The sequence below is a fragment of the Bos grunniens genome, chromosome 17 (assembly GCF_055505025.1).
Source record: "Bos grunniens cultivar Pamir isolate PY7600 chromosome 17, Bosgru_T2T1.0, whole genome shotgun sequence".
NCBI lineage: Eukaryota > Metazoa > Chordata > Mammalia > Artiodactyla > Bovidae > Bos > Bos grunniens.
In genome coordinates, this window is record NC_141181.1 from 55480304 (window position 1) to 55505678 (window position 25375).

A 25375-nucleotide genomic window follows, 5' to 3' on the forward strand; every position below is an offset into this window, starting at 1 on the left:
GAGGTGAGACCAGGGAAGCCTGTGGGCTTTTCTCAGGAGGCTGCGGAAAGGAGGTGAGGTGCGAAAGCACAGGAGGTGGAAGAATAGAAGAACCGGGAGAGCCAACTGCAGGTAGGGCACCTGGGTTTGATGGCTCTGTGTAAACTGTGATCTCTCTCCCCACCCACCCCCTACATGAGAAGATTCTGTCTCAGAATGCTGTCTGCTTTGTTCACGGCTGCACCTCGACCTCCTGACACAACGTTTGGCACAGAGAAGGTGCTGGGTGACTAGAACGTGGCTCAGCCTGAACCAGTCCTCCCAGGCAGGTGCCCATAGCACCCACCATCTTGCATCCATATCTGGTGTCCCAACCCTTTCTGCTGATCCCCCACTTCACCACCAGTAGGGGAAGACAGTGGTCCAAGTTGGGGTCTGAGGCAGAGTTTCCTTCCACACTGACTGCCCCACCCCAGAAACGGGCAGGACCAGCCAGCCCCAAGAAGGAACTGAAATTGTTCTCCACCACAAACATGCCAGCCCAGGCCACATGCTGGGATGATCACAGGGGAGGGGGAATGATGGAAAGGGCTGTGATCCTCTGACTTCAGGAACTGCCGCACTCCTCTGTTGGGACAAAACCTGTGTCCCGCCAGCCCGGAGCCTGGGTCCTGAGTACCGTCCAGTTTTTCCAAAGGCATGGAGACCTGGGAGTTCTTTTTCTTTTTATTTTAACGTTTATATATTTATTTATTTGGCTGCCTCAGGTCTTAGTTGTCTCATGTGGGATCTTTCCTCGTGGCGCAAGGACTCTAGTTGTGGCACAGGGGTCAGTAGTTGCAGTGTGCAGACTCAGTTGCTCCCCGGCATGTGGGATCTTAGCTTTCCGATCAGGAATTGAACCTGTGTTCCTGGCATCGCAAGGTAGATCCTTAACTACTGGACCACCAGGGAAGTCCCGACCCAGTAGTTCTTGCCAGTTCACTCCCTGGAGTCAAAGGGAGGATTTGAGAGCCCTGCCTTAAAAGGTGGCATCGCCAACACTTCTTCCCCTCTGTCATTGATGGGGCCTCTCACCCCCCCATCCCCAAACAGATCCCCCAGTTCCTGAATGCTTTCTTCCAAGGAGCATTTTAAACCTTCTCTGAGTTTCCCCTGTTCCTTATGAATAACTAAGATGTATTGCATTCTGTAAAGAGCAATATTGCATAGGAACCTGGAGTGTCAGGTCCATGAATCAAGGCAAATTGCTGCTAAGGCTGCTGCTAAGTCACTTCAGTCGTGTCCGACTCTGTGAGACCCCATAGACAGCAGCCCACCAGGCTCCCCCGTCCCTGGGATTCTCCAGGCAAGAACACTGGAGTGGGTTGCCATTTCCTTCTCCAATGCGTGAAAGTGAAGTCGCTCAGTCATATCCGAGGCAAATTGGAAGTGGTAAACAAGAGATGGCAAGAGTGAATGTCGACATTCTAGGAATCAGCGAACTGAAATAGATTGGAATGGGTGAATTTAACTCAGATGACCATTATATCTACTACTGCAGACAGGAATCCCTCAGAAGAAATGGAGTGGCCATCATGGTCAACAAGAGTCCAAAATGCAGTACTTGGATGCAATCTCAAAAACGACAAAATGATCTCTGTTCATTTCCAAGGCAAACCATTCAATATCACAGTAATCCAAGTCTATGCCCCAACCAGTAACGCTGAAGAAGCTGAAGTTGAACGGTTCTATGAAGACCTACAAGACCTTTTAGAACTAACACCCAAAAAAGATGTCCTTTTCATTATAGGGGACTGGAATGCAAAAGTAGGAAGTCAAGAAACACCTGGAGTAACAGGCAAATTTGGCCTTGGAATACGGAATGAAGCAGGGCAAAGACTAATAGCGTTTTGCCAAGAAAATGCACTGGTCATAGCAAACACCCTCTTCCAACAACACAAGAGAAGACTCTATACATGGACATCACCAGATGGTCAACACCGAAATCAGATTGATTATATTCTTTGCAGCCAAAGATGGAGAAGCTCTATACAGTCAGCAAAAACAAGACCAGGAGCTGACTGTGGCTCAGATCATGAACTCCTTATTGCCAAATTCAGACTGAAATTGAAGAAAGTAGGGAAAACCACTAGACCATTCAGGTATGACCTAAATCAAATCCCTTATGATTATACAGTGGAAATGAGAAATAGATTTAAGGGCCTAGATCTGATAGATAGAGTGCCTGATGAACTATGGACTGAGGTTCGTGACATTGTACAGGAGACAGGGATCAAGACCATCCCCATGGAAAAGAAATGCAAAAAAGTAAAATGGCTGTCTGGGGAGGCCTTACAAATAGCTGTGAAAAAAAGAGAAGCGAAAAGCAAAGGAGAAAAGGAAAGATATAAGCATCTGAATGCAGAGTTCCAAAGAATAGCAAGAAGAGATAAGAAAGCGTTCCTCAGCGATCAATGCAAAGAAATAGAGGAAAACAACAGAATGGGAAAGACTAGAGATCTCTTCAAGAAAATTAGATACACCAAGGGAACATTTCATGCAAAGATGGGCTCGATAAAGGACAGAAATGGTATGGACCTAACAGAAGCAGAAGATATCAAGAAGAGGTGGCAAGAATACACAGAAGAACTGTACAAAAAAGATCTTCATGACCCAGATAATCATGATGGTGTGATCACTGACCTAGAGCCAGACATCCTGGAATGTGAAGTCCAGTGGGCCTTAGAATGCATCACTATGAACAAAGCTAGTGGAGGTGATGGAATTCCAGTTGAGCTATTCCAAATCCTGAAAGATGATGCTGTGAAAGTGCTGCACTCTATATGCCAGCAAATTTGGAAAACTCAGCAGTGGCCACAATACTGGAAAAGGTCAGTTTTCATTCCGATCCCAAAGAAAGGCAATGCCAAAGAATGCTCAAACTACTGCACAATTGCACTTTATCTCACATGCTAGTAAAGTAATGCTCAAAATTCTCCAAGCCAGGCTTCAGCAGTATGTGAACCGTGAACTTCCTGATGTTCAAGCTGGTTTTAGAAAAGTCAGAGGAACCAGAGATCAAATTGCCAACATCCACTGGATCATGGAAAAAGCAAGAGAGTTCCAGAAAAACATCTATTTCTGCTTTATTGACTATGCCAAAGCCTTTGACTGTGTGGATCACAATAAACTGTGGAAAATTCTGAAAGAGATGGGAATCCCAGACCACCTGACCTGCCTCTTGAGAAATCTGTATGCAGGTCAGGAAGCAACAGTTAGAACTGGACATGGAACAACAGACTGGTTCCAAATAGGAAAAGGAGTACGTCAAGGCTGTATATTGTCACCCTGCTTATTTAACTTCTATGCAGAGTACATCATGAGAAATGCTGGACTGGAAGAAACACAAGCTGGAATCAAGATTGCCGGGAGAAATATCAATAACCTGAGATATGCAGATGACACCACCCTTATGGCAGAAAGTGAAGAGGAACTCAAAAGCCTCTTGATGAAAGTGAAAGAGGAGAGTGAAAAAGTTGGCTTAAAGCTCAACATTCAGAAAACAAAGATCATGGCATCCGGTCCCATCACTTCATGGGAAATAGATGGGGAAACAGTGGAAACAGTGTCAGACTTTATTTTTGGGGGGGCTCCAAAATCACTGCAGATGGTGATTTCAGCCATGAAATTAAGATGCTTACTCCTTGGAAGGAAAGTTATGTCCAACCTACATAGCATATTCAAAAGCAGAGACTACTTTGCCAACGAAGGTCCATCTAGTCAAGGCTATGGTTTTTCCTGTGGTCATGTATGGATGTGAGAGTTGGACTGTGAAGAAGGCTGAGCACAGAAGAATTGATGCTTTTGAACTGTGGTGTTGGAGAAGACTCTTGAGAGTCCCTTGGACTACAGGGAGATCCAACCAGTCCATTCTGAAGGAGATCAGCCCCAGGATTTCTTTGGAAGGACTGATGCTAAAGCTGAAACTCCAGTACTTTGGCCACCTCATGCGAAGAGTTGACTCATTGGAAAAGACTCTGATGCTGGGAGGGATTGGGGGCAGGAGGAGAAGGGTATGACAGAGGATGAGATGGCTGGATGGCATCACTGACTCAATGGACGTGAGTCTGAGTGAACTCCGGGAGTTGGTGATAGACAGGGAGGCCTGGCGTGCTGCGATTCATGGGGTCTCAAAGAGTCGGACACGACTGAGCGACTGAACTGAATTGAACTGATTGCATTCTGGCCCAGGGCCACGTTCCTTTTGCACAATCTTCAAACCAAGGCTCAGAGAGGGGAGTGACATGCTTATGGTCAACAGGAAGGGGCAGAGCTGATACTACAACCCAAGCCTATTGGATTCCAAAACCCACATTCCTAACCACCTCATCACCTCTAGTTCAAGTTCAAAGAAACCTGTCCCAGTACTGCCTTAGCAAAACGCAGACTGATAGCCCCTTCTAAGATATAAATCACACCCCCTCCTAGAATGCCCAAATGACTGCCTTTGACATGTGCGTGTTAATCGCTCAGTCGTGTCTTACTCTGCGACCCCATGGACTGTAGCCCTGCCAGGCTCCTCATGGGATTTTCCAGGCAAGAATACTGGAGTGGGTTGCCATCTCTTTCTCCAGTTAGATTATATATTTATATATATTTTCTGGTCAGGTGTGGCTGAAAGGAGGAGAGCTGACGGCTATGTCCCCGAGCCACATCCAGGACTACAGAAGTATAGGGGGAGACCTTGCACTGGCCTGACTCATAAAGCAATTTGTGACCACGCTTTGAGCCAGAAGTTAATGGAGTTAATGTTCACAAGTGGATTCCAATCTCCACTCTGCCGTTTCTAAGCTGTGTGACCTTTAGCAAATCACTTCACCTCTCTGTGCCTTGGTTTCCTCATCTGTAAACCAGAAGAAATAACAGTGACCTATCTTATAAGGTGTTATGAGGGATTTCAAGAATACTAGCTAATGTTTACTAAGCACTTGCTGTGTGTTTTGCGTCTGATGAAAATGCTAAGAAGTAGGAACAGTTTTACCATCCCCATTTTACAAATTTTAAAAGCATGATGAAATAGCTTGCCTGAATTCACACAGTGAACAAGTGGGTTTTAATTCAGGCAGTCTGGAATTGGAGTCTATGCCTCGTTGCCCCTCTGGGTAATAATATAAAGCTCTTAGAACAGTACCATTCTATAGTAAGTGCTTAATAACTATTAGGTATTATCTTCTTCTGCTCACAAGTTTTGGTTGGCAGTTCAGACATCTTTGAGTAATCGAAAATCTTAAAACAACTAAGTCCTTATCTAGGAAATGTGTCATTTGGGGTAAGGAAATCAAAATATAGGGCCTTTGGGGAAATAGGTGTATAGAAAATGTTCTGGTGCTCCAAACAACCCGGGACCATATCCTAGTAACTATTTCAGGCATGGGTGGCCCATGAGGGACCTACGGATGATACACTTCTCTGGAGGACAAACAGGTGTTTGGCAGGACTCTCTTAATTGCCAAGTGGCTAAAAATGGCACACAAACAGGTTTCAGCCAAAGAGAAAATTAATTGACACATGGCTGAGGAGCCTGAGTAATTGCTTTCAGGTATGGCTGGCTCTAGGTGCAGAGCCATTATCATCAGGACTCAGTTTCTCCCAGTCTCTGGGTTTTGCTCTATTCTGAGTAGATTCATTCTCGGGCAATGTAGTGCCTGAAAGCTCTGAACTTCTGTCCTCACAGCTCCAGACGAATAGAAAAAGTCCTTCTCTTATCAGACCGTTCTACACAAAGCTGAAACTGAGTTTCTCTGGGCTTGTGGGTTGACCTGTCTGTCCTTGCGCCAGTCCTTAGAGACAGGAGAGAAAGCTCAGCCCCAGGGAACATCCTGAGCCAAGATTGCAAGGACCAGATTTTACTGTGACAGGGGGAGGTCGGGCAGCCATGCTGAGGGCAATCATAGGAAACCATCTCAGCAATGAAGGGAGACCAGCTTGGGGAAAATGGAAATATGAGGCTCAGCTGCTCTCTACACCCCTCTGCCCTCAGCTTCTTACTTCTATCTCTCAAAGTGTTGCCAAGTACTTTGCTCTCTCCTCTTCTGATCTCAGTGTCTCCTCTCCTCAGCCCTTTGGCTCCTGCTGCCTCAGAGCGGTGAAGTAACTTGCCTGAGGTCATACGGCCCCGGAGTCCAGCTCTTGGCCAGGGGAATAGCCTGAGGCACTCCCCTCAGGCACCCTCAGCCCAGTGCCAGATGCTGAAGGGAAGTGACGCAGCCTCCTGAGGCTCCAGAGACAACCCTTTCAATCTGGACGGTAAATAGTCCTGAGAGCCCTCATAGCAGAGGACACTGCAGCCTCCTTAGCCAGCAGTCTAGGCCTTCAAGGTTACTCCTACTTCTTGACGCCATTTTCTTCCTGCCCGCTAGCCATTTTCTGCTCCTGTCTGTGTATCTCAAGGTCTTAGGCCCCAGAGAGGATCTGCTTGCCCTGTGGCCACTTTTGAGCCTAGCATCCCTGCTGGACAACCTTCCTGGGGCACCTTTAGGCTCACCCTGAGGCCAGGCTCACTCACCAGATGCTGGCTACATGTCACATGGCCACCGCACATTGACCGTGATCACAGAGCCAACCTGGCTGATCTGCCAGTGTGCAGTGGCCCACACTCTCGTAGACCCTCTGTGCGACCGTCCCCAGCTTCTGCCAGGTCAGGGGTAGGAATGCAACTTGGGTGGGAAGCCTCGAGCAGCCCATTTTGGGGTCAAAACCAGCCTGGGGGCAGGACAGGAGAAGTAAAGAGCCCATTTCCAAACTCCCTCCAAATCCTCACTCCTTTAGCTAACCGTTTTTGTTTTTTTTTTTTAACTTTTTTTCTTCAGGTTCAGGTCAGTCGCTCAGTTGTGTCCGACTCTTTGCGACCCCATGAATCGCAGCACGCCAGGCCTCCCTGTCCATCACCAACTCCTGGAGTTCACTCAGACTCATATCCATCGAGTCAGTGATGCCATCCAGCCATCTCATCCTCTGTCGTCCCCTTCTCCTCCTGCCCCCAATCCCTCCCAGCATCAGTCTTTTCCAATGAGTCAACTCTTCGCATGAGGTGGCCAAAGTACTGGAGTTTCAGCTTCAGCATCATTCCCTCCAAAGAAATCCCGGGGCTGATCTCCTTCAGAATGGACTGGTTAGATCTCCTTGCAGTCCAAGGGACTCAAGAGTCTTCTCCAACACCACAGTTCAAAAGCATCAATTCTTCTGTGCTCAGCCTTCTTCACAGTCCAACTCTCACATCCATACATGACCACAGGAAAAACCATAGCCTTGACTAGACGGACCTTTGTTGGCAAAATAATGTCTCTGTTTTTGAATATGCTATCTAGGTGGCCAGGAGTTGGTGATGGACAGGGAGGCCTGGCATGCTGAGATTCATGGGGTCACAGTCGGACACGACTGAGCAACTGATCTAATCTGATCTGATCTAGGTTGGTCATAACTTTCCTTCCAAGGAGTAAGCATCTTTTAATTTCATGGCTGCAGTCACCATCTGCAGTGATTTTGGAGCCCCCCAAAATAAAGTCTGACACTGTTTACACTGTTTCCCCATCTATTTCCCATGAAGTGATGGGACCAGATGCCATGATCTTTGTTTTCTGAATGTTGAGCTTTAAGCCAACTTTTTCACTCTCCTCTTTCACTTTCATCAAGAGGCTTTTGAGTTCCTCTTCACTTTCTGCCATAAGGGTGGTGTCATCTGCATATCTCAGGTTATTGATATTTCTCCCGGCAATCTTGATTCCAGCTTGTGCTTCCTCCAGCCCAGCGTTTCTCATGATGTACTCTGCATAGAAGTTAAATAAGCAGGGTGACAATATACAACCTTGACGTACTCCTTTTCCTATTTGGAACCAGTCTGTTGTTCCATGTCCAGTTCTAACTGTTGCTTCCTGACCTGCATACAGATTTCTCAAGAGGCAGGTCAGGTGGTCTGGGATTCCCATCTCTTTCAGAATTTTCCACAGTTTATTGTGATCCACACAGTCAAAGGCTCTGGCATAGTCAATAAAGCAGAAATAGATGTTTTTCTGGAACTCTCTTGCTTTTTCCATGATCCAGTGGATGTTGGCAATTTGATCTCTGGTTCCTCTGACTTTTCTAAAACCAGCTTGAACATCAGGAAGTTCACGGTTCACGTATTGCTGAAGCCTGGCTTGGAGAATTTTGAGCATTACTTTACTAGCGTGTGAGATGAGTGCAATTGTGCAGTAGTTTGAGCATTCTTTGGCATTGCCTTTCTTTGGGATTGGAATGAAAACTGACCTTTTCCAGTCCTGTGGCCGCTGCTGAGTTTTCCAAATTTTCTGGCATATTGAGTGCAGCACTTTCACAGCATCATCTTTTTTAAATTGAGATGAAATTCACATAGCATAAAATTAACCACCTTAAAGTACAACTCAGCGGCCACTTTGGCTTCCCTGGTGGCTCAGACAGTGAAGAATCCACCTGCAGTGCAGGAGACCTGAGTTTGATCCCTGGGTTGGGAAGATGCCCTGGAGGAGGGCATGGCAACCCACTGCAGTATTCTTGCCTGGAGAATCCCCATGGACAGAGGAGCCTGGTGGGCTACAGTCCATGGGGTCGCAGAGAGTCAGACACGACTGAGCAACTCTAAGCACAGCACGTGGCACGGCGGCACTTAGTCCATTTGGTGTCATGCAACCACCACCTCTATATCTAGTTCCAGAACATTCTCATCACCCCAGAAGGAGACCCAGACCTATTAGTACCCATTAGCAGTTGCTCTCCAAGTTCTCTCTTCTTCTAGGCCCTGGCAACCACGGAGTCTGTGTTCCGTCTCTATGGATTTACCTACTCTGGATAGTTCATGTAAATGGAATCATAGCCAAATGGAATCACAGTATGATCCTTTGTGTCTGGCTTCTTTCACTCAGCATATTACTTCAAGGGTCGTCCACACTGTAGCATGCGTCAGTCAGATCAGATCAGATCAGATCAGTCGCTCAGTTGCGTCCGACTCTTTGCGACCCCATGAATCGCAGCACGCCAGGCCTCCCTGTCTATCACCAACTCCCGGAGTTCACTCAGACTCACGTCCATCGAGTCAGTGATGCCATCCAGCCATCTCATCCTCTGTCATCCCCTTCTCCTCCTGCCCCCAATCCCTCCCAGCATCAGAGTCTTTTCCAATGAGTCAACTCTTCGCATGAGGTGGCCAAAGTACTGGAGTTTCAGCTTTAGCATCATTCCTTCCAAAGAGATCCCAGGGCTGATCTCCTTCAGTATGGACTGGTTGGATCTCCTTGCAGTCCAAGGGACTCTCAAGAGTCTTCTCCAACACCACAGTTCAAAAGCATCAATTCTTCTGTGCTCAGCCTTCTTCACAGTCCAACTCTCACATCCATACATGACCACAGGAAAAACCATAGCCTTGACTAGATGGACCTTTGTTGGCAAAGTAATGTCTCTGCTTTTGAATATGCTATCTAGGTTGCTCATAACTTACCTTCCAAGGAGTAAGCATCTTTTAATTTCATGGCTGAAATCACCATCTGCAGTGATTTTGGAGCCCCGAAAAATAAAGTCTAACACTGTTTCCACTGTTTCCCCATCTATTTCCCATGAAGTGATGGGACCGGATGCCATGATCTTTGTTTTCTGAATGTTGAGCTTTAAGCCAACTTTTTCACTCTCCTCTTTCACTTTCATCAAGAGGCTTTTGAGTTCCTCTTCACTTTCTGCCATAAGGATAGTGTCATCTGCATATCTGAGATTATTGATATTTCTCCTGGCAATCTTGATTCCAGCTTGTGTTTCTTCCAGTCCAGCATTTCTCATGATGTACTCTGCATAGAAGTTAAATAAGCAGGGTGACAATATACAGCCTTGACGTACTCCTTTTCCTATTTGGAACCAGTCTGTTGTTCCAAGTCCAGTTCTAACTGTTGCTTCCTGACCTGCATACAAATTTCTCAAGAGGCAGATCAGGTGGTCTGCTATTCCCATTTCTTAGAGAATTTTCCACAGTTTATTGTGATCCACACAGTCAAAGGCTTTGGCATAGTCAATAAAGCAGAAATAGATGTTTTTCTGGAACTCTCTTGCTTTTTCCATAATCCAGCGGATGTTGGCAATTTGATCTCTGGTTCCTATGCCTGTTCTAAAACCAGCTTGAACATCTGGAAGTTCATGGTTCACATATTGCTGAAGCCTGGCTTGGAGAATTTTTTAAGCATTACTTTACTAGCGTGTGAGATGAGTGCAATTGTGCGGTAGTTTGAACATTCTTTGGCATTGCCTTTCTTTGGGATTGGAATGAAAACTGACCTTTTCCAGTCCTGTGGCCACTGCTGAGTTTTCCAAATTTTCTGGCATATTGAGTGCAGCACTTTCACAGCATCATCTTTCAGGATCTGAAATAGCTTAACTGGAATTCTATCACCTCCACTAGCTTTGTTCATAGTGATGCATTCTAAGGCCCACTGGACTTCACATTCCAGGATGTCTGGCTCTAGGTCAGTAATCACACCATCGTGATTATCTGGATCGTGAAGGTCTTTTTTGTACAGTTGTTCTGTGTATTCTTGCCATCTCTTCTTAATATCTTCTGCTTCTGTTAGGTCCATACCATTTCTGTCCTTTATCGAGCCCATCTTTGCATGAAATGTTCCTTTGGTATCTCTGATTTTCTTGAAGAGATCTCTAGTCTTTCCCATTCTGTTGTTTTCCTCTATTTCTTTGCATTGATCGCTGAAGAACGCTTTCTTATCTCTTCTTGCTATTCTTTGGAACTCTGCATTCAGATGCTTATATCTTTCCTTTTCTCCTTTGCTTTTCGCTTCTCTTTTTTTCACAGCTATTTGTAAGGCCTCCCCAGACAGCCATTTTACTTTTTTGCATTTCTTTTCCATGGGGATGGTCTTGATCCCTGTCTCCTGTACAATGTCACGAACCTCAGTCCATAGTTCATCAGGCACTCTATCTATCAGATCTAGGCCCTTAAATCTATTTCTCATTTCCACTGTATAATCATAAGGGATTTGATTTAGGTCATACCTGAATGGTCTAGTGGTTTTCCCTACTTTCTTCAATTTCAGTCTGAATTTGGCAATAAGGAGTTCATGATCTGAGCCACAGTCAGCTCCTGGTCTTGTTTTTGCTGACTGTATAGAGCTTCTCCATCTTTGGCTGCAAAGAATATAATCAATCTGATTTCGGTGTTGACCATCTGGTGATGTCCATGTATAGAGTCTTCTCTTGTGTTGTTGGAAGAGGGTGTTTGCTATGACCAGTGCATTTTCTTGGCAAAACGCTATTAGTCTTTGCCCTGCTTCATTCCGTATTCCAAGGCCAAATTTGCCTGTTACTCCAGGTGTTTCTTGACTTCCTACTTTTGCATTCCAGTCCCCTATAATGAAAAGGACATCTTTTTTGGGTGTTAGTTCTAAAAGGTCTTGTAGGTCTTCATAGAACCGTTCAACTTCAGCTTCTTCAGTGTTACTGGTTGGGGCATAGGCTTGGATTACCATGATATTGAATGGTTTGCCTTGGAAATGAACAGAGATCATTTTGTCGTTTTTGAGATTGCATCCAAGTACTGCATTTCAGACTCTCTTGTTGACCATGATGGCTACTCCATTTCTTCTGAGGGATTCCTGCCCGCGGTAGTAGAATTAATGGTCATCTGAGTTAAATTCACCCATTCCAATCTATTTCAGTTTGCTGATTCCTAGAATGTCGACATTCACTCTTGCCATCTCCTGTTTGACCACTTCCAAATTTGCCTTGATTCATGGACCTGACATTCCAGGTTCCTATGCAATATTGCTCTTTACAGCATCGCACCTTGCTTCTATCACCAGTCACATCCACAGCTGGGTATTCTTTTTGCTTTGGCTCCATCCCTTCATTCTTCCTGGAGTTATTTCTCCACTGATCTCCAGTAGCATATTGGGCACCTACTGACCTGGGGAGTTTCTCTTTCAGTATCCTATCGTTTTGCCTTTTCATACTGTTCATGGGGTTCTCAAGGCAAGAATACTGAAGTGGTTTGCCATTCCCTTCTCCAGTGGACCACATTCTGTCAGATCTCTCCACCATGACCCGCCCATCTTGGGTTGCCCCACTGGCATGGCTTAGTTTCATTGAGTTAGACAAGGCTGTGGTCCTAGTGTGATTAGATTGACCAGTTTTCTGTGAGTATGGTTTCAGTGTGTCTGCTCTCTGATGCCCTCTTGTAACACCTACCGTCTTACTTGGGTTTCTCTTACCTTGGGCGTGGGGTATCTCTTCATGGCTGCTCCAGCAAAGTGCAGCCATTGCTCCACTCCTTACCTTGGACGAGGGGTATCTCCTCACCACCGTCCTTCCTAACCTTCAACGTGGGGTAGCTCCTCAGTACTTCATTCCTTTTCTAAATTTATTTTTAATTGATTTATTTTATATTGGAGTATAATTGCTTCCCAGGTAGCTCAGCTGGTAAAGAATTTGCCTGCAATGCAGGAGACCCCAGTTCGATTCCTAGGTTGGGAAGATCCTCTGGAGAAGGGACAGGCTACCCATTCCAGTATTCTTGGGCTTCCCTGGTGGCTCAGCTGATAAAGAATCCACCTGCAATGCAGGAGACCTGGGTTGGGAAGATCCCCTGAAGGTGGGAAAGGCCATCCACTCCAGTATTCTGGCCTGGAGAATGCCATGGACTGTCCATGGGGTTGCAAAGAGTCAGACACAACTGAATGACTTTCACTTTCACTTCATACTTTAGTTAATATGTTGATGCTACTTTTACTGTATTAAGCTGTTCTCAGTCATCTACTCCTCAGGGTAAAGTAAGGACTGAGACAGGTTTAGCTAATAATAAGCAGCATCATTGAGTGTCCTGTGTTAAGCTCTTTACACACAGAATTTCACTGAATCTTCACAAGTACATTTTGCAGATGAGGAAACTGAGGCTTAGAGAGATCAAGCCGGCATGAAGGTAACAGAACCAAGGCTCCCATCAAAAGTCTGTGCTTTGGAATCAACCACCATCCGCTGATGATCACGACGTACCTATTGTTTATCTCAGACAGTGCTTCGAGTGCCTAATGCCTGCTAGGTCAGAGCTGCGAGCCAGAGATTCAGAAATAAGCAAAACACCAGCCTCACGCCCCAGGAGCTCAAAGCCTGGAAGGTACACAGACGAATGAGAATGCGCCCTAACAGACGAGACTTCTGTCTCAGAGGCTTGATACAGAGGAAGCCAAAGGGAGGCCAGAAGTCGCAATGCCCCAGGGAACCAGAGTTAACTTCAGACAGAGGTCACATTTCAGGTGGTTTCCTTTGGTTTGTTTTCGTTTTGGCCACATCATGCAGCATGCAGGGTCTTAATTCCCCAACTAGGAATGGAACCCATGCCCCCTGCAATGGAAGGCACCAGGGAATTCTCTTTTGGGGGTTTGTTTATTTGTTTTTTTTCAGGTGATTTTGAAGGACATATATATATGAGTTTGCCAAGCAGAGGAAAGGGAAAGGGAGTGGTAGGCAATGAGAATAGTCTGGGCAAAGGTCTGAAAACATGAAGCAGGAGACAGAAAAAAGTCTGGTATGGCCAGAGAGTCTGAAGTTTGATAGATATTGTGGCGAGAGGAGGTCGTCAGGAATAAGAAAGGGCTTGGGATGTCAGGCTGAGGTGCTTGAATTTTACTCAGAAGCTAATAGGAGCCATGGAGGGTTTCAAGCAGAACACAAACATGACACATAATCAGGTTTGCGCCTTGGAAATGAATAATAATAATAATTGCATATTTTGAGCACCTATTGTGTGGCAGGAACGTCTACATTAATCATTTTACTTAGTTTTCAGTACAATCCTGTGAGGTAGGTTCATGCTTTATCTGTATTTTACAGATTTGAGGAAACCAAGGCTCAGTGAGCACAAGTCACTTGCCCAGAGTGACCCAGCACTAAAGGAAGAAGCCACAAATTAAACTATGCCCCACACCCGTGCTCTAGACCTTCGTGGCCATTTGACAGTGGATTGGAGGCATCAAACCTGAGGCCTGGGAGGCTTCCGGGAAGGCTTGGGGGGAATCCAAGGGTGACTCTTGGGAGGAGGGGTGCAGGAGGTGGACTGCGGCGCGCCCGCCACCATCCAGGCCACCAGGGGGCGCCAGAGCCTCGCGCAAACGCGCGGCTGCCCGCCGGGCCGCAGCCTGGGATTCCCGCCAAGCTCGCGCCTGGGAAGTTCCGGCGCCCCACGCTGATCCCAGGGCAGGGGTGGGGATCGCTGGAGTAACTAGGTTGTAAGTCCTCTGCGGAGCCATTAGGTCCTTTAATTACCGGGATTGGAAGTGAACAATTATCTGCGGGGCCTCAGGCCACTGAGTCACTTCCCCTCAGAAACCAGATTCCCCGGGCGGAAGAGGGGGCGGCTTACAACTCCCTGGGCTGGGCTGGAGACCCTTGGGGTGGACGTGGGTCGCGCAGCCGGCGCTGACGATTTGGGTCACGGTCTGAATTCTGCAGCCTGAGTGTCAATCAGTGCAGGGCCACTTACGGGCTAGGGTCCTGCGCCTCTCTGTCCCTCAGTTTCCTCCTCTGTCAGAGGGACGGATTGTTCAATTCATAGAAAGCCTTCAAAATGTGCCTGGCACATAATGCTGTCATACTAGTTCATTCTGTTTTTACTGTCACTGTTATTATTACGTGGGTAGCATAGGCAGTTAAGAGCTGAGGTTCTGCAATCAGATAGTCCTGAGTCTAGTCCAGATGCTTCAATCACTTGCCAGTTGTGTGGCTTTTTTTTCACTGCCTTATGCCTCAGATTCATCATCTGAAAAATAGGGAAATTCATAGCACACCATTCACAGTGGGGAGGGGGTGGAGGGATAAAATATTGCCTGTGATGGTCTCAGCTGGACACGCACTTCCGGAAATGGAGTCCAGATTATAAAAACTGCTCATCCTTTTTTTAGGCAAGGGCTTGGAGCAGTCTTAGTCTGGAAGGCACTGGGAGGACTGAAAAGGGAACTAAATCTTTGGGAAGGAAGCAGAGGGTGTAGATGGCATCAGGCACCTGGGCTCAGCAGATTAGACCCTAGCCCAGGAATCTAGCCCTGAGTTCTGACAGCCCAGGAGGAAAGAGGAAGAAGCCAGTTGCATAATTCTTTTCTGGCCAGGGATACCCTTTCCTGAACCTCCCAGTGTCAGCTGGACACTGATGGGTGGGGATCATGGTGGTTGGACAACGCTAGAGCTGTCTTGAGCTCTGTATTAGTTTACTATTGCTATATATTAAACTACTCCCCAACTTAGTGGCTTGAAACGGTAAACATTTATTATTTCATATGATTACAAGAATTTTGGAGCTGTTTAGCCGAGTGTGTCTGGCTCAGGATCTTTCATGAGATTATAGTCAAAACAGGGGCTTGAGCTCCCTTCATGTGAAGGCTTGACTTGGGGTTGGAGGATCTATTTCCAAAATGGTGTACTCACATGGCTGTTGCCTGGGGGTGTCTGTGTTTTCCTGGCTCTTGGCAGGAGGCCTCAGTTCCTCACCATGTGGGCCAGCCAGTAAAGCTGTTTGAGTGGCCTCATGAGGTGCTGGAAGGGAAAGAAGCAGGGCAGAGACAGAGCATGACAGCAGTGGGGAGGAGCCTGTCCTAGGTTTGGTGGGCAGGGACCTCCAGGGAGTGAATGAATTGAGGGATGGAAACATCTGGTAGAAGGACATTCTGGGCAGAGGAAATAGCCAGTGCAGAGGCTCTGAAGTGGCAACCTGATGGAATATTTGAGGAACAATGAGGAGCTCAGTGTGGTCCAGTTATCCTTTGATAACAATCAGATACAGAGCATTCACTGGGTGCCCACTAGGGACTCCCTACATAATTTAACTTTCCTTTCAGTCAGTTCAGTTCAGTTCAGTCGCTCAGTCGTGTCTGACTCTTTGCGACCCCATGAATCGCAGCACGCCAGGCCTCCCTGTCCGTCACCAACTCCCGAAGTTCACTCAAACTCATGCCCATCGAGTCGGTGATGCCATCCAGCCATCTCATCCTCTGTCGTCCCCTTCTCCTCCTGCCCCCAATCCCTCCCAGCATCAGAGTCTTTTCCAATGAGTCAACTCTTCACATGAGGTGGCCAAAGTATTGGAGTTTCAGCTTCAGCCTCAGTCCTTCCAATGAACACCCAGGACTGATCTCCTTTAGGATGGACTGGTTGGATCTCCTTGCAGTCCAAGGAACTCCCAAGAGTCTTCTCCAACACCACAGTTCAAAAGCACCAATTCTTCGGCGCTCAGCCTTCTTCACAGTCCAACTCTCACATCCATACATGACCACAGGAAAAAACCATAGCCTTGACTAGACATACCTTTGTTGGCAAGATAATATCTCTGCTTTTCAATATAGTATCTAGGTTGGTCATAACTTTCCTTCCAAAGAGTAAGTGTCTTTTAATTTCATGGCTGCAATCGCCATCTGCAGTGATTTTGGAGCCCCCCCAAAAATAAAGTCTGACACTGTTTCCACTGTTTCCCCATCTATTTCCCATGAAGTGATGGGACCAGATGCCATGATCTTCGTTTTCTGAATGTTGAGCTTTAAGCCAACTTTTTCACTCTCCACTTTCACTTTCATAAAGAGGCTTTTGAGTTCCTCTTCACTTTCTGCCATAAGGGTGGTGTCATCTGCATATCTCAGGTTATTGATATTTCTCCTGCCAATCTTGATTTCAGCTTGTGCTTCCTCCAGCCCAGCGTTTCTCATGATGTACTCTGCATAGAAGTTAAATAAGCAGGGTGACAATATGCAGCCTTGACGTACTCCTTTTCCTATTTGGAACCAGTCTATTGTTCCAAGTCCAGTTCTAACTGTTGCTTCCTGACCTGCATACAGGTTTCTCAAGAGGCAGGTCAGGGGGTCTGGGATTCCCATCTCTCAGAATTTTCCACAGTTTATTGTGATCCACACAGTCAAAGGCTTTGGCATAGTCAATAAAGATGAAAGTCAGAAATAGATGTTTTTCTGGAACTCTCTTGCTTTTTCCATGATCCAGTGGATGTTGGCAATTTGATCTCTGGTTCCTCTGCCTTTTCTAAAACCAGCTTGAACATCTGGAAGTTCATGGTTCACGTACTGCTGAATTTTAAGCATTACTTTACTAGCATGTGAGATGAGTGAAATTGTGCGGTAGTTTGAGCATTCTTTGGCATTGCCTTTCTTTGGGATTGGAATGAAAACTGACGTTTTCCAGTCCTGTGGCCACTGCTGAGTTTTCCAAATTTGCTGGCATATTGAGTGCACCACTTTCACAGATCATCTTTCAGGATTTGAAATAGCTCAACTGGAATTCCATCATCTCCACTAGCTTTGTTCGTAGTGATGCTTTCTAAGGCCCACCTGACTTCACATTCCAGGATGTCTGGCTCTAGGTGTGTGACCACACCATCGTGATTATCTGGGTCATGAAGCTCTTTTTTGTACAGTTCTTCCTTTACCCATTACTATTATACCCATTTTACAGAATGGGGACACTGAGGCTCAGAAAATGGGAGTCTCTTGCTCGAGGTAACACAGTAGTGCTGATGAAAACCCAGACCTGGAGAACTCCAGCACCAGCTTTCTTAGTCAATTTTGGAGGGACATGAACATTCAGTCCATTGCATTCTACTCCTGGTTTCCCAAAATGCATGTCCTTTACACATGCAAAATGTGTTCAAGAGCTCCCAAAGTCTTAACTCCTTCCAACATCAACCCAAAAGTCTATAGCCCTAAGTCTCACCTAAACATTATGAGTGAAATTCGAAGTACAATTCATTTTGAGGCAAGTTCCTTTCCAGCTGTGAAATCAAACCTGTTACGTGTTTTCAAGATACAGTGCTGAGGACTTCCCTGGTGGTCCAGTGGTTAAGACGTTGTTCTCCCAATGCAGGGTGCATGGGTTCAATCCCTGGTCAGGGAACTATTAATAGATCCCACATGCCACAAATAAGACTTGGTATAGCCAAATAAATTAACAAATAAATATTTAAAAAGATACAGTGGTAAGACAGGCACAGGACAGACACTCACATTACAAAAGGGCGAATAGGAAAGAAAGGTCCCCAGCAAGTCCAAAACCTTAAGGCTCCAAAATAATCCTCTTTGGCTAGATACTCTACCTTCTAGGCATCCTGGGTCTGTGTGTGGGGGGAGGGATGCCTTCTGGACACACAGGGTGGCTTTCTTGCCCCTGAAAGCCTTGCTGGGCAGGAGCTGGACCCCAAGACTCTGTGTTGCTCCCATCGCTTTGCCAGGGGCTCCTGGACTGGAACTTCACGCAGGTGGCTCTACCTGCCTGGTGGCCCTCTGGCTGGATGGTGCTCCTGCAGCTCCTCCAATGTCCTGGTAGAGGCAGTCACGCCCCCCACTGCCTCCAACTCCCACCCACCACACACACAGCTTGGCGGGTTGCAGTGTGGCTGCTGGAGCCCTGTGGAGCAGCACAGATCCACCCACCTTGTGTGGAGAGCAGAGTCCTGCAGTGGAGGCCCCTCCTCTGAAATCCTCCTCCCGCCCAATCCCTCGCCCTCTGGGCCTGTGATGAGAGGACAGCCCTGATGAGCTCCAAAATGCCTGTGGGGTCATTCTTCCAGTGACTTGGATGGGTCTCTGCAGCAAACTTCTTTTCTTTCTGGGTCCTCATCAGAATCGCCCTTAATGGTGGGTTCACAGGCAGTGTAGGCTTTTCCTAGCATGCACCTGCAAGCTCTTTCAGTGTCTACCAATCACCCAGTTCCAAAGCTGCTTGCACATTTTTAGGTATTGGTTACAGCAGAGCCCCCACTTCTTGGAACCAGTGTTCTCTGTTCAGGCTGCTATAACAAATACCATAAATTGAGTGCCTTATAAACTACAGTCATTTATTTCTAGTGACTGGTGAGAGACAGGTTTCTGCTTCAAAAGTGGTGTTTTCTAGCTGTAAGCTCACAAGGCAGAAGCAGAGATGGCTCTCTGCTGGGTCTCTTTACAGGGGCACTGATCCATTCATATGGTCTCTGCTCTCCAGATGTAATCACCTCTAAAGGCCCCACCTCCTAACACAATTTCCTTGGGGGAGGTTAGGATTTCAGCCTGAAAGTGGGGGCATACATACATTCAGGCAATTGCACCAGTCACTACCCAACTAGGGAGCAGCCAGCCACTCAGGTCTCTTCCCCATCTGCAGCTCAGACTTTGTGCTCAGTAGGAAGGGGACAGTTCTGCAGAAGCATGTTTTACAGATGTTTACACCAAGGTGGGGCAACAGTCTTGACTCTCAAACTTCAGTGATCTCATGTGTAAATTGGGTGTGAGGGTCTGTCACCTGCAGGGCTTGTCTCTGTGGCCACCAGAGGGTGAGGGACATTTGACTTACATCCCATTGTAGATTATAATCAACACTATTGGGCTTCCCTGGTAGCTCAGCTGGTAAAGAATCCGCCTGCAATGCAGGAGACCCTGGTTCGATTCCTGGGTTGGGAAAATACCCTGGAGAAGGTATAGGCTACCCACTCCAGTATTCCTGGGCTTCCCTGGTGGCTCAGCTGGTAAAGAATCTGCCTGCAATGTGGGAGACCTGGGTTTGGTCCCTGGGTCGGGAAGATCCCCTGGAGGAGGACATGGCAACCCATCCAAGTATTCTTGCCTAGAGAATCCCCATGGACAGAGGAGCCTGGCAGGCCACAGTCCATGGGGTCGCCAAAGTCAGATACGACTGAGCGACTAAACACAGCACAGCACATTGAGCACATGCCATGTGGAAGTGCCAGCCAATCTCTCAAGCTCTTAATGTGTCAAATTCTCCCCCACAACCTAGTGAGATCAGCCCTGTAATTGTTCCCATTTTACAGATGAAGAAACTGAGGCTTAGAGGCTAAGTGATCCCACAGCTAAACAGATGATGAACTCTAAATTCTAAACCTCTCTGAGTGACCCCCTAGAGCCTGCCCTAGAAGTGGGGAGAAACTCTGATGAGGGTCAATGATTTAACTTTTCAGTGCTTCAGTTCCTTCATCATAAAATAGAGATAATAATAATAATAGTACTTACGTGAGGGCTGATGTGAGAGTTAAGATATGTGAAACATTCAGAGCTGGTACAGTAGCCACTCACCACGTGTGGCTATTTAAATTTCAGTTCATTCAGTTCAGTTCAGTTACTCAGTCATGTCCACCTGTGCAACCCCATGGACTGCAGCACGCCAGACTTCCCTGTCCATCACCAACTCCCAAAGCTTGCTCAAACTTATTTCCATAGAGTCGGTGATGCCACCCAACCATTTCATCCTCTGTCATCCGCTTCTCCTCCTGCCTTCAATCTTTCCCAGTATCAGGGTCTTTTCTAATGAGTCAGTACTTCGCATCAGGAGGCTAAAGTATTGGAGCTTCAGCTTCAGCATCAGTCCTTCCAATGAATATTCAGGATTGATTTCCTTTAGGATGGACTGGTCGGATGTCCTTGCAGTTAATTCATGAACATTAAATAAAGTTACAGATTCATTTCTTCAGTGACACTAGTCACATTTCAGGTACTCAGTAGCAGCCTCATGTGGCGACCATACTGGACAGCACAGATAAAACATTTCCATCACCACAGAAAGTTCCATTTGTTGGCACTGGTAGAGAATAATACGTGTCATGAAATAAGCCTCAAAAGCTGTTAATCATGGGAGAAGGAAATGGCAACCCACTCCAGTATTCTTGCCTGGAAAAGTCCATGGACCGAGGAGCCTGGCAGGCTGCAGTCCATGGAGTTACATGACAGAGCACACGTGCATGAGGAGGGTGGAGGGAGATGGGTTGGTAGCAATAAACTGTTATAACTAAAAAACAAACAAAAAAACTTGTTAATCATGTTATAGTTAATCCTAGATCATTAGTTATTATAATTATAGTATGTTATATATATTTATACCTATTCTAGCCTATTATTTTTATACTTATTATTAACATGTAATCTACTTATTAAGTGGTTATTGTTAGTCCTAGAACTGTTAACATGACAATATTATATTATATTTATTATTAATCTTATTACTATCCTATTGTTTGATGTTTATTATTATTAATCCTACCACCATTATTTTCTTTATAATTTCATTTATTTGTTTTTGGCTGTTCTGGGTGGGTCTTTGTTGATGCACGAGTTTTCTTCTGGTCCTGGCAAGCGAGGCTCCTGTCTAGTTGCAGTGCAGGGTCTTTTCATTGCGGTAGTTTCTCACGCTGTGGAGCACAGACCGGCTCTAGAGCCCGGCCGGCTCAGTAGCTGCAGTTCCGGCCTCTAGAGCACAGGCTCAGGAGTTGTGGCTCAGGGGATTAGTTGCTCCATGGACTGCGGGGTCTTCCCGGATCAGGGATCTAATGGGTGTCTCCTGCATTGGCAAGCAGATTCTTTAACACTGAGCCACCAGGGAAGCTCCCCCATTATTATTATTACTATAAGCTACCATTAATACTATTAATCCTAGACCTGTTATTACTATATTTATTATTACTAGTAATATCTTATTGCTATTTTATATTTGCAATTAATCTTGTAATAATTAACCGTGTATTATTATTATTAGTTAGACTTCATGACTGTTATTACATTGTTATATTTATTGTTATTGATCCTTTTATTATTAACCCCGTACTGGTTAAATTTTGTTATTAATATCAGTTGTTAATATCACTATCAGTGATCCGATTAAGTATTTACTAATAGTTACCGACTACTCTTTTGTTACTCTTATTAATCCTGAGAGTATCCGAGCCCCGAAGCTTGGCAGGCAGTCGGTGCGCTCCGGCTCAGCATTCTTCACTGTCAGAAAGAAGGGCTGGCGGCTCCCCCAAGACCGCTTTGCTTGTTTCCGGGGAATTCGAATAAACCTCTTACTCCCTTTGGGCCCCAGTGACCTGTGAAGTGGGAGGAGCCGAGGCCGGCCAGCCTGCCTGAGAAGAAGATGAAATCGCTGCTCTAAGCCGTGATGCTCTGAAATCTAGGGCAAGGCGGTGGAGGGGTATTCGCTGAAAACCCTTTGCCTTTCTAAGGAAAAACAAAAACGAAGTGAGAAGTCTCAACCGCGGAGAGCACTGAAACAAGAAACTGGACTCTGGAGGGGACGCGTGGCGAGAAGAAATTAAACGAGAAAGGAAACCACTTGGGGCCTCAGAGAAATCTGGCGCGAGGGAAGGCTTGCACTGTGATTAAAAAGGGGAAGAACCACAAGTCTCCATTTAAGTCAGCAAAGCTGCCGTGAGAGGGAAAGTGCTTGTGGCTGGCAGATTTCAGCAACCATTTGACAACTGCTGTGTACCTGGCTGCTCTGTTGGCACCACCTGGCAGCTGTGTGACTGCAGGCAAGTAATTGCTCTCTGTGGACCTCAGTCTCCCCATACATAAGAAAGAGATAATAATATGGGGTGATCGGGTTAGGCTTCCCTGATGACTTACTCCCTTTGTCCCACATCATCAGCTGCTGTGTGAACATCACTGGGGCACCTCCTTATGGGTTGCCAGCTGCAAACTTCGCAGCTCAAATGCAACAGGTCCTTCTGTGCAAAACCCTCCATGGCTCTGTTGCTCCCAGGATAATTCCCAGATCTGCCACCAGGACCTTTAAGTCTCCATGTGAGGGGCTGCCTTCATCTCGTCCTGTCAGTCCAGGCATCACCACTGCTTTCTTGACTTCCCTTGAATACATCAAGTTTATTCCCACATCAGGATCTTTCCACTTACTGTTCTTTATCATGCCTGGATCCTTCTTGTTGTGAGGTGGAGGAGAAGGGTGGTCTCATTCCAAATATTAGTTCCTTGGAAGGTCCTCCAAGTGTCCAGTCTCAGACAGCCTGGGAAGCACTCTCCATCCTGTTACTGTTCTGTCATCTTCATAATACATTATCCCACTTTCTATTTATTCGTGTTCTACAACCCCTCACCAGAATGTCAGCTGAGGACAAGGGATGCCCATGAAGGCAGGGATATTTGTCTGTCTCATTCAGTGCTGTGTCCCCAGCACTCTGAACAATGCCTGACATACATATTTATGGAAAGCACATGTCTGTGGCCAGTTCCTTCAAGGTTATTGAACTCTAAGGATCCTACAGCAGACAGGCCCCCTTCCGCCATCTGGTGAAATCTGGAAATCCCCATCTTCTGGGGGAACCCCTTCCTGTAGCACCTCAACGGCAAGACTCAGGCCTGATTGTTGAACAAACACTAGCAGTGTTTCCCCTTGGGCAAAGTCCCTTGCTAAGTGCTTTAATGCATTAACTCATTTAATCTTCACAACAACCCTGGGTTATGGGTACTCTTATTATTTCCATTTCATAGGTGAGGAAATTGAGGTGTGGAGAAGTGAAGTCATTTGCCCAAGGTTAGTAAGAGGGGGAGGCAGGGGAATGGAAGAGTGTGTTGTCTGGAAAGAGTCCATGTGGCCCCTGCAAGCTGGGGGTGTGAGCGACTTGTTTCCTGTTGTGGGAGGGAGAGACGAGCAGACATTCCTCTCTCCCCTCCTTCCCGTGTGTCAGAGGAAGGGCTGGCTGGGTGTATGCTCCCCCTCAGGCTAGTGCGGACCCCACTGTGAACCTCATCCCACCTATGGCTCAGATAGCTCCAGGGAGAGCAGAGAAGGAGGCCCAGAGGCCATGGGAGCCAGCGATTCAGGAGGGCTTCCTGGAGAAGGATGCCCTCCTGGAGTTGGGAAATGGATGGGCCCATAGAGGCCCGTCTACAGGGCCACGGGTTACGACAGGGGTAGAGCTGAGGGTGGCGCTATGGGGGGTCGGCTCAGTAGAGTTGCGGATAGTCGGGGCTGGGCGGGGTTGGGATCCTTCCCCGGGTGATGATGAAAGCTGCGGTCGCTATTGCACTGACCGGCCCGGCGCGCGTAGATAAGGCCCGGCAGGAGGGAGTCGGCAGGGTCGCGCCCCCTCGAGGCCAGCAGCCGTGGCCTGGCCCCGCCTTCAGACCCCGCCTTTCCTTCATCCGACCCCGCCCCCACAGCGTGGAGGCTCCCGTGGTGGTCGCTGGCGCTCCCTGGGTGGGGCCAGGGTTGCCCCGCCCCGCCTGCCGTTCCTTCCCTGCTTTAGACTGTGCGATACGCCATAGGGTGGGCGAGCTGTGGGCGTGGTTTCACAAGGGCCCGCCTCTCCGGGCTTGCGTTTGAGACCCCCAGGACTCGGTCAGCTGCGGAGAAATCGGGCTGGTGGGCGGGGCATGGACCAGCCCCGCCCCTCGAGACCTGTTTTTCCCGCCCCCCCCACCGCCTCCGGCCAAGTCCGGCTCGCGGGCGGGCGGGGGCGGGGCTTTGCGTGGCCCGGCCCCGCCCAGGCCCCGCCCCTCTTGTAGCCGCCCTCCCCCGCCGGGCTCTGCTAGCACAGCCGGTTCCTCTTTACATAACGGCGCGGGGCGGCATGGGCTCGGGCCACCGCCTCCGCCCGGCCGCCCGCCCGGACTGTCGCGGCCCGCGGTGGCGACGTCGGAGACAGCAAAGTTTCCCCGGTGGCGGCCCGGAGGCGCATCCTCCCGCAACTGTCAAGCGCTGGCGGCGGAAATGATGAGGCGCTGGCCATTTTCCGAGCCCGGGTTTCCTGCCTGAGCCCCGCTCGAGCGAGCCGCGAGCCAGGAGCCGGCGCGCGGGAGAGAACGCGCCCGGGGCGGGGGCCCGCCCGCCCCCTCGGGATTTTGGGGGGCCGGGGGCGCGCGACGCCATGGGCTGGCCGGGCCCGGACCCCCTCTCTCTCAGGTAAGCACGCCTTTCCCAGGGCTCCACTCCTCCGGGGCTGGGAGGGCTTCAATGGGGAACGGGGAGGCCCCGTGTCCCGTTCTGCCTAGTGTCTGCGCACTCCCGCAACTGCCTAAAATATTGTCCTGCTGCTCACTCAGATGGGGTTGTTCAGGGGTGACCGTTCCCCAGCTCCTGCAACACCCTCTCAGCCGACACCCACACACGTGTTGGGGATGTAGTGGGGGTAGCTGAGGCAGTGGGGGAGGCGCTGGGAGAGGGTTTGGCTAATACTCCCAGCTGCCTCTTATTGTAGCGTAGCCAGTCAAATTGTGCCTAGAGAGGAGGAGTTGGGGGGTCACTGCTTTAGTACCTTGAAAGTGAAAGTAGTCAAACAGCCCGTGAGAATGGAAGCGTCCTCTTGGAGTGGGGCACAGGACTCTCCCTGCTCTCCCAGGCCAGGCCATGTGGCTAAGAGGGTAGCACTCACCGCCCCCACCCCCAGCATTCCAGAAACCCCTCTCCCCATTCTCTGCCTCAGGAGGTGGGGTGGCCCAGGCGCCCCCATGCTGCAGAATCTGGGGGTTCAAAAGGGTTAGGGCTTTCAGAGCTCGGTTCTCTTTGGACTGGTACCTTCCCACCTGGACATGGGGCTCCAGGGGAATCCTTCCACCCAAAATAAACAGGGAAACAAGTCATTGGCCTA

The 25375-nt window shown here is 47.9% G+C and overlaps 1 protein-coding gene across 7 annotated transcripts in view; it reads left to right on the forward strand.

Moving 5' to 3' along the window:
- Nucleotides 1–24321: 24321 nt before the first annotated feature.
- The window catches only part of SH2B3 (SH2B adaptor protein 3), a 37539-nt gene continuing 36485 nt past the window's right edge, over nt 24322–25375 (forward strand). For 6 of the 7 annotated variants that reach the window (XM_086347833.1, XM_086347834.1, XM_086347836.1 and 3 more), the window contains exon 1: nt 24322–24690. The gene's annotated coding sequence lies outside the window, so the exon portion shown is untranslated. The remainder of the gene's footprint in view (nt 24691–25375) is intronic. The other variant, XM_086347838.1, reaches the window with a different exon arrangement.